Below are 7,680 nucleotides of genomic sequence, written 5' to 3' on the forward strand. Positions count from 1 at the left end.
TAGAAGTCTTCTGTGTTTGTTTTTTTTTTTTTTACAGCCAGTGTTGAGGCAGAAGCTTCAGAAAGAAATCAACCTTGAGCCATAGAACCATGGAATTGGAAGGGACCCGCAGGGATCACCAAGTGCAACCCTTGGCCATGACCACTGCCCTGGGGGGTGTGTTCCATGCCCACGTTTTCCATGCTGTTCCCTCAGGTCCTGTTGCTGTCACCAGAGAGCAGAGGTCTGCCCGATCATGGAGAGAGAGAGGGGCTGGAGGTCACCATGGGGAAGGGGCAATAGGTCACTATGGAGAGGGGCTGGAGGTTACCATGGAGAAGGGGCAATAGGCTACCATGGAGAGATGGCTGTAGGCTGCCATGGAGAATGAGGAATAGATCACGATGGAGAGATGGCTGTACGTTGCCATGGAGAAAGGGCAATAGGGAGCCATGGAGAGGGGCTATAAGGCTGCCATGGAGAAGGGGCAATAGGTCCATGCAGAGATGGCTGTAGGCTGCTATGGAGAAGGGGCAGTAGGCTGCCTTGGAGAGATGGCTGTAGGCTGCCATGGAGAAAGTGCAATAGGTCACCATGGAGAGATGGATGTAGGTTGCCACGGAGAAGGGGCAATAGATCCATGGAGAGATGGCTGTAGGCTGCCATGGAGAGGGTACAATAGGTCACCATGGAGAGGGGCAGTAGGTCACCATGGCTGGAGATGGCTGAGATGGCTGTAGGCTGCTATGAAGAAGGGGTAATAGAGCACCATGGAGAAGGAGCAGCAGGCCACCACGGATTGGGGCTGTATGCTGCCATGGAGAAGGGGCAATAGACTGCCATGGAGAGGGGATGGAGGCTGCCACGGAGAAAGGCAGTAGGCTGCCACGAGGCCTCCCCTCTCCCTCCTCTCGGCTGCGGAACCTTTAGCTCTCTGCTAAAGGTTACTGCTGTACAGCTCTATTCCTTAACCTCGTGAAACAAACAAAGCCCCATTTTTTTCTCTGCGGTCACTTAAAAACATTTGCATGTGGAATCGCCGAGGCGCTGCCCTGTAATTGAGATGCTGGGTGGCAATCTGCTCCCCTCCTCCGCCTGGAAGTGTTCCACGCAGAACCCTCTAATTAAACAGAAAATGGTTTGTCATGTGTAACTGCCTCTTCTGAATGTAACAAACTCATTTCAAGAGATGCCAACACCATCTTTATAGCTGTTTTAATAATCTTCACTTGAATCAGAGAGGGCTCTAACCTCGTATTTCACTTCACCAGCTGTTTATTTCGATGGGAATTTTTCTTTCTCCCCCCCCCCCCTTACACGGAGAACGTGTAGATGACTTTATTCCTTTTTTTTTTTTTTTCCCCCCTCTTTCCCAGGGTGGAAATCCTCATTAGAGTAACCGACTTGAAGTCTGCGAAACCGTCTCTTCCCGGCGCTGCTATTTGCAGTGGGAGCACGTGCGGGCTGCGAGCGCCGAGCCCTGTCGATCAGCAGCCCCGCTTGCTCGGGAGCGGAGGTGTTTAGGCAGTTCACAAAGCTCCCATCCATTCTGCAGACAGATGTGCGTGCCACAGCCACCCTCTGCACATGCCCATAATAGAAGCCATTAGCTTCCCCGTTCCCTGCGCGCTGCAGCGCGTCGCGGGGACGCGGCGCGTTCCTAATGCATGAAGTGTGGTCCGGGTAGGACACAAATAGTCTTGCAGATTACCAGGTAAAATTGGCTTTTACCTCTCCCCCATCCTTCTCAGACAGTTTCCTGCCAAACTCCAGCTTTTAAGTCGGCACTCAAAGAAATTCCCTCCGCGTAAAAGGCCTCTTGCTACCTTTTAAATTGGCTAATGTTTGGCAGAGAAGCTGAGGAGCCGGTGCTGTTATTTAGTGCCTTCATTACTTACTGCCTTGAGACTTCATCTGATATTCCTGGCTCCTGTTCATTCGGGGCGTGCTGGGGTAGCGGCGGTGCCCGCATCCCTCCTGCCTGTCTCTGGGCCCCAGGGGGCTCGCAGCGATGTGCCAGGCTCTCCCTGCCCAGCACGAATCCAGCAGGCTTGGTTTTTGGTCCAAGCCCATGCGCGAAGCTGAGGATGAACACCCGCCTTGCTGCTGGTGGAAGACGAGAAGCAGCATTCCTCCAACCGGGAATGTTGTTAGCATCCAGCTGGGATGTGAAAATCACTCGTAGGTTTGTATCTCTAAATATTGCCAGCCTGATGCCACCATCTTCAAAAAGGGAAGGAACAGCAAGCCGACTCCTGTCAGTTTGTTAGAGCATATTTATAACTCAAATGCTAATTCCTGCTCTTGACTCATAATAGCTTCTGAATTCTGAATCTTTAAATTCCGGATCTCGTGTTTTGAGGTTAATCCATTCAGATAGATTGGGAAGTCGAATTTATAATTTGGAGAAGTAGTGTCAGTCCTTCTTTGCTTCAGCCCATCATTTCATGTCGGCAGTGGGTCCCACCAGCCAGCCAGTGCTTGACCCTTCCTTATAGTCTAGTCAGGAGCAATGCATTCATTTTATCTGACTTGATAGTGCAGTTTCCTTCATACTCTTACCTTGGCCTGTAAGCTTAAGAGCCGCGATGACTGGCTGTCAGCATACTCGCCTGCCTCTGATTTAACTCATTCAGCTTATTGTGAGCCTTAACCTATTTTCCGTGCTGCCTCCAAGTGTAAAGAGATTAACAAGACCCAAAAAAAAAAAAAAAAGCCCCAACCCCGTATCTTCGTCTTTCCAATTTCTCCCAAGAAGCACTGCAGACCTGTGGGCTTTGGAGGCCGGCGTGGTGCTAATGCATCGCGTGGATTGAGCACAGCCTTTAGCAGCAGCCCCTGCAGAAGGCAGCGCCTGTCCCAGCGCTCTGCTGGTGACAAAGCTCCAGGAGCTGCCTTCACCTTGCATAAAGCTTTGCTTGACTTGCTCTCATTATGCTTCAGTCTCGTATCAGATTGTGTAGAGAGCATGCTCGTTACAAAGCGAGACAAAAGAAGAAAAAGTAACCCGCATTTTGATGAGAATTCTGTCTTTTAATCACCGTGGTCGGAAACAATAGCAAAATCACAAAGCAACGGTTGTAAATTTCTGTCTTGAAACTTTAATTCTTCTTTTCTGCTCTTCTTCTTTTTTTTTTTTTTTTTCCCCCTCAGCTAAGTGGTGAAAGATCACAGTGTTTTAATGATGCCTGCTAGTGTGGCTTCCTACGACTAATGAGGTGTCAGCTGGCAGCAAGGATGGGGCCAGGCCCCAGCAGCAAGCTCTGCCTCCCACCCTGCCACATCTGTAGGAAGGTGTTCAGTGTCAGCTAAGGGATGTGACACACCTCCTGCCCACGGCTTTGCCAGAGCAAGGGGCAGGCTTTGCATTCTGGAATCGCAGAGTTATTCAGGTTGGAAGAGTTGGCTGAGATCGTCAAATCCAACCACCAGCCGAGCTTCAGGTTCTGCTGGTATTTCTCCTTACCAAGCTGGGGGCAGCAGTCCCCGTGTGCCAGCTGTGCCACTGAACCTGTGAATCCCCACTCCTTGCCATGCGTATCCACCATCCTGCCTTTCATTCATGCACGAGGCTTGGGGTGGGGGCTCCTCACCAATTCTTCAGCTGATCCACCCCTCCTGCCTGGCCCAGCTGACTTCCAGTGGCAGTGTGCTGCATCTCAGCGAAGCGCTGCGCGCAAGTTTTAATTGCACTACAGAAGTGACTTTCTGCCAATAGCTCATTAGACTTCGTGAATGCTCGAGCTGAAGAATAGTCTCTCTGGATTAGCATCACACTCCAAGACACCCTTCTTGTTGGATCGCTGTCAGGCAAATTGATAAAAGAATATTTCTGGATGGAGCAAAAACAGGAGCGGTGGTGAGATGCGGCAATCTAGAGAGAGGCTTCCAGACAGATGAGCCAAAAGCGAGAAGGCATTGCTTCTGCATCCAGGACGTCACAGGCACGGAGGGAGCACGGCGAGCCTAGATGAAAAAGGAGCTATTTTTCTCCTGGAAATAGGAAGAAGCCCTAGGGTTCGGCTGCAGTGATTTGGGCAGGAAGCTCTGCTGCTGGAGGAGCTCTGCAGGAGGCAGAACCCGACGCGGTGGCAGCAACGTTGCAAACACACCCGGGGTCGTTAACACGGTGCATATTTCCAATCATGTGAATGGTGGTGGCAGGATTTAGCACAGAGGGTCGTGCAGCTGCGTGCTGCCCATGCTCCTCCCGTCCCCAAAGCTGCCAGTGACCCCGGTGAGAGGGGCACGGAGCTCGGTGCTGCTGGGGGATATTCCACAGCCACTGGAACAACCTTTGGAAATGGAGTTGAAGCTACAAAGCTCGTTTCAGCTATCTCTTAAGTGCTGCTCATCCTGGCAGATAAGTCATTCCGTGCCCGTCTTTCAAAACGACTGGCTCAGCTATTGTCTGCATCAAATCACCTTTGTTTATAGCGCGCTCCGTAATGGATCCGGCGGCGGAGTAAAATTTAAATAAGTAATTATTGCGCAGGAGGCGCACGCTAAATGGAGCCATTTCCCCGGCTGCGCTGCCCTCTCGGCTGCACCCGGAGCACGAGGCAACTCCCCGCAGCCTCTCCGTAATCAGGTGGGTTCAAACAGGCAGGCGCTGGCAGCTCGCACACCTTTGCTCTCTGAGCGCTTTCGCTGTTCCAGGTCTGCCCGAGCAAGCTCAAATTATCGGGCCCACTCAACAAGACCCCGCAGCCTTAGGGGGGTTTGCTTTGTTTTTAACTCGGAAAGGCAAAACCTGCAAAAAAAAACCAGGCTTGGGTTCCGGCGATAACAACTCGCTGCAAGAATCCCGACCTGCTCAAAAAACGGACCGAGAGCCACTGGCTCATCTTCCGGAGCCAGCAGGTGGAGCTTTAAGAATAGCATCCCTTGGCAGCCCCACGGAGCTGGAGCCCCGAGCGCTGCGATGCTGCTGGACCCCAAATGCTTCGCCACGCGCGGTGCCCGCACAGGGGGCACAGACCCCAAGGAGCCGCCTGCTCTCTCCCCACATTAAAACACACCGACTGCTCCGATGTACCCTCACAGCAACGCCTCGTGGGGATTTGATGCCCTCCAAAGCTGGCTGCTCTTCTTCATTGCCCGGCCTCCCACCAACACTCCAACTCGCAGAGCCGAACTCGCGCTCTCCCCCCATCCCCTCCCGTCCCCGTTCTGCGTTTAAGTTTTTATTTACACTTCGCCACCGCCATATTACCTTACACGACGTTTAATCCCTTGTTTTTTGTTTTTTCTTTTTTTTCTTTTTTTTCTTTTTTTTCTTTTTCCAGAGCTATTTATCATTTTAATGGAACGCCGCGGAATATTACATGGCGCAATGTGTTTAAATTGATAAATTGTATTAGAAAAACATCGGATAGGATTTTTAATGGTAAGTGGAGCTTTAGTAGATATATTTTCTCATTAGCAGACTAACTGCACGCAGACGGCATGGGGCTGGAATGTTAAGGATTTGGGGATAAGCTATATTTATGACTTATTTGACTAATTAAGGCATAATTTTATCGCAAAGTTTTTCCCAGACTTTGCTGAGCGGGATGAAGGAGGAAAACTTGCCCCAGTGCAGTTACTCTACAACATCAGTTGCCATAACAACTTCATGCAATACTATATTTTCACTTGAAATTCCTTTTAAGACTCAGTTGCTGTAATAATTTGTTTCAGCTGCTAAAAGGCATGTTTCTCTTTGTGGTGGTTTCAAGGCTCTCATTACAGTAACAAAAAAGTGGCTGTGTTAATATAGACTCTTTTCATTTCAACATATGCAAAAGTTCAATAGACTCCAAAAATAGAAATAAAGGGTGGAGGTGATGAATCTGCTGTAAAATCTCTTCCAGCCCTTTAGGGTAAAGAGGAATGGGCTCAACCGGTGAAGGTGAACTTTATTAACAGTTGTAAGGAGAGATGCTGCTGCAGCTCCGTGCCCGGTGGTGTTGCACTGATGGGAAGCTGAAAAATGCAACTTCACACCGTGCATCCTCGCACTGGAGCTTCAGCAGGAGGCCAGGGATGTGTCTGCTGACCGGGTTGGGGTGCCCAGCAGTTCCTTTCCAGCAGCACCGCTCCTGTTTGCAGGCCGCTGCTCCAAGAGGATCTGCTCTATGGGAGGACGTCGTCAGCTCCTCCTAATGGCTCTGCTACTTGAGTTCATTAAATAATCACCTCACACCGAATGTGTATTGTCTGCTTTTGGCCACGGGCATACCAGGAGTGTAAAAACAATTTTCAGGCAGCCTGGAGTGTAGTCTGATTTCTGATTCTGATGCTAATTTAGTGGCAGGCAGGAGTGCATGATGAGAGAGGTGCTCACTTTGCTTTTAACCCTTTCCCCCGTCTTTTTGGTGCTGCTTCCCCCAGGAACACTCCGTGTTGATGCCCCTGGAGCCGTCTCTGCTCTGTTCTGAATCCCCCATCTGCCTCCTGGCATCGCGCAGTTGAGGCAGCAGCTCCTCAAACAAATCCTTGTTCTAGTTCAGCATATGGGCCCTGTTTCTAGCAGTGCCAGGCAAATAGCAAAGTTTGAAGCTGTTTGGTTAATTGAGGCAGCCAAAATATGGCTCCTTCAGCCAGCCCCGGGGCTCCTTGGGCTCAAGGAGATCTGGGCACGTACCAACACTTTCCCTGGGGACAGAAGGGGACAGAAGAGCACCCGTTGTCCCCAGAGCTGCCAGTCCTCAGCTCTGACTGGGGTCTAATTCCTGGCAGTGCTCACATGGGCCACTGGGGAGATGCGGAGGGCCCACAATGGGCTTCAGGAGTCGGACTTCAGGAGCTGGTCCTGATGGGGCCCTTCCAACCTGGAGTGTTCTATAGAATCAGAATTGTAGAATGGGCAGGGTTGAAAAGGATCTCAAAGATCATCTGTGGGCAGGATCACCAACCACTAGACCAGGCTGCCCAGAGCCACATCCAGCCTGGCCATGAAGGCCTCCAGGATGGGCCCTATGAATCACACTGACTCCAACTCCTCAGCACCCTCTCTGCAGACAGGGAAAGGCTCCAAACCCTTACAGGCTGCGTAGATCCCACTTTTTATCTCTGAAATTACTTTGAACTTGTGCCATTTTAACAGATGAAGGTCTCCAGTTGGATTCCAGTCTTCCGACGGCATTCATGATTCCCTGCTTGTTCCTGCACGGTGCTTTCCCCCCCCTTCCTTTCTCATCTCAGTCCCTTACGCCGAATGGAAAGGGTTAAACCGGGGGCACTTTGCATCTGTTCCCTCCGGCCAGCTCCGTGGCCAACCCTTGGATGCTGAGCGGCAGCAGCGCCGATGGTCATTTCATGCAGCCCCCCGCCTGCAGCACAATCTTCATCAAGGTTTTCCCGTCGCCTCCCTCCGGCAGCTCATCTTGTTGCTTAATTGTCTTCACGCTTTCTCACAGCTTCCTATTTTCCCTCTATTTCCCTCCAACCGCAGCGGTGGCTCCAGAGTGACCCCTCTTCCAACTCCACATCCCTCAGCCCCGGCTGCGAAATTTGGGCTGGGCGAATTCTTTTGGGTGAGTAGAGATGATAGAAAAGGGCATGTCTCACCGTGAAGGATGAATCACTCTTTTGCCTTTTACTCCTTGCTGTAGTAACATTATTCCCGAGGAATTTTTTTTTTTTTTTTTTTTTTTTGCTATTTATGTGATTGTCAAATGCGATTCCATCAGGATTACAAAGGAGCTCAGCACGAAT

The 7,680-nt window shown here is 50.7% G+C and overlaps 1 long non-coding RNA gene across 1 annotated transcript; it reads left to right on the forward strand.

Moving 5' to 3' along the window:
* LOC110407954 lies at nt 1,334-6,170 on the forward strand. The gene is made up of 3 exons (XR_002444102.1): nt 1,334-4,570; nt 5,268-5,368; nt 5,835-6,170. It is a non-coding gene; the product is annotated as an uncharacterized LOC110407954 (long non-coding RNA).

This window comes from Numida meleagris, chromosome 18 (genome assembly GCF_002078875.1).
Source record: "Numida meleagris isolate 19003 breed g44 Domestic line chromosome 18, NumMel1.0, whole genome shotgun sequence".
NCBI lineage: Eukaryota > Metazoa > Chordata > Aves > Galliformes > Numididae > Numida > Numida meleagris.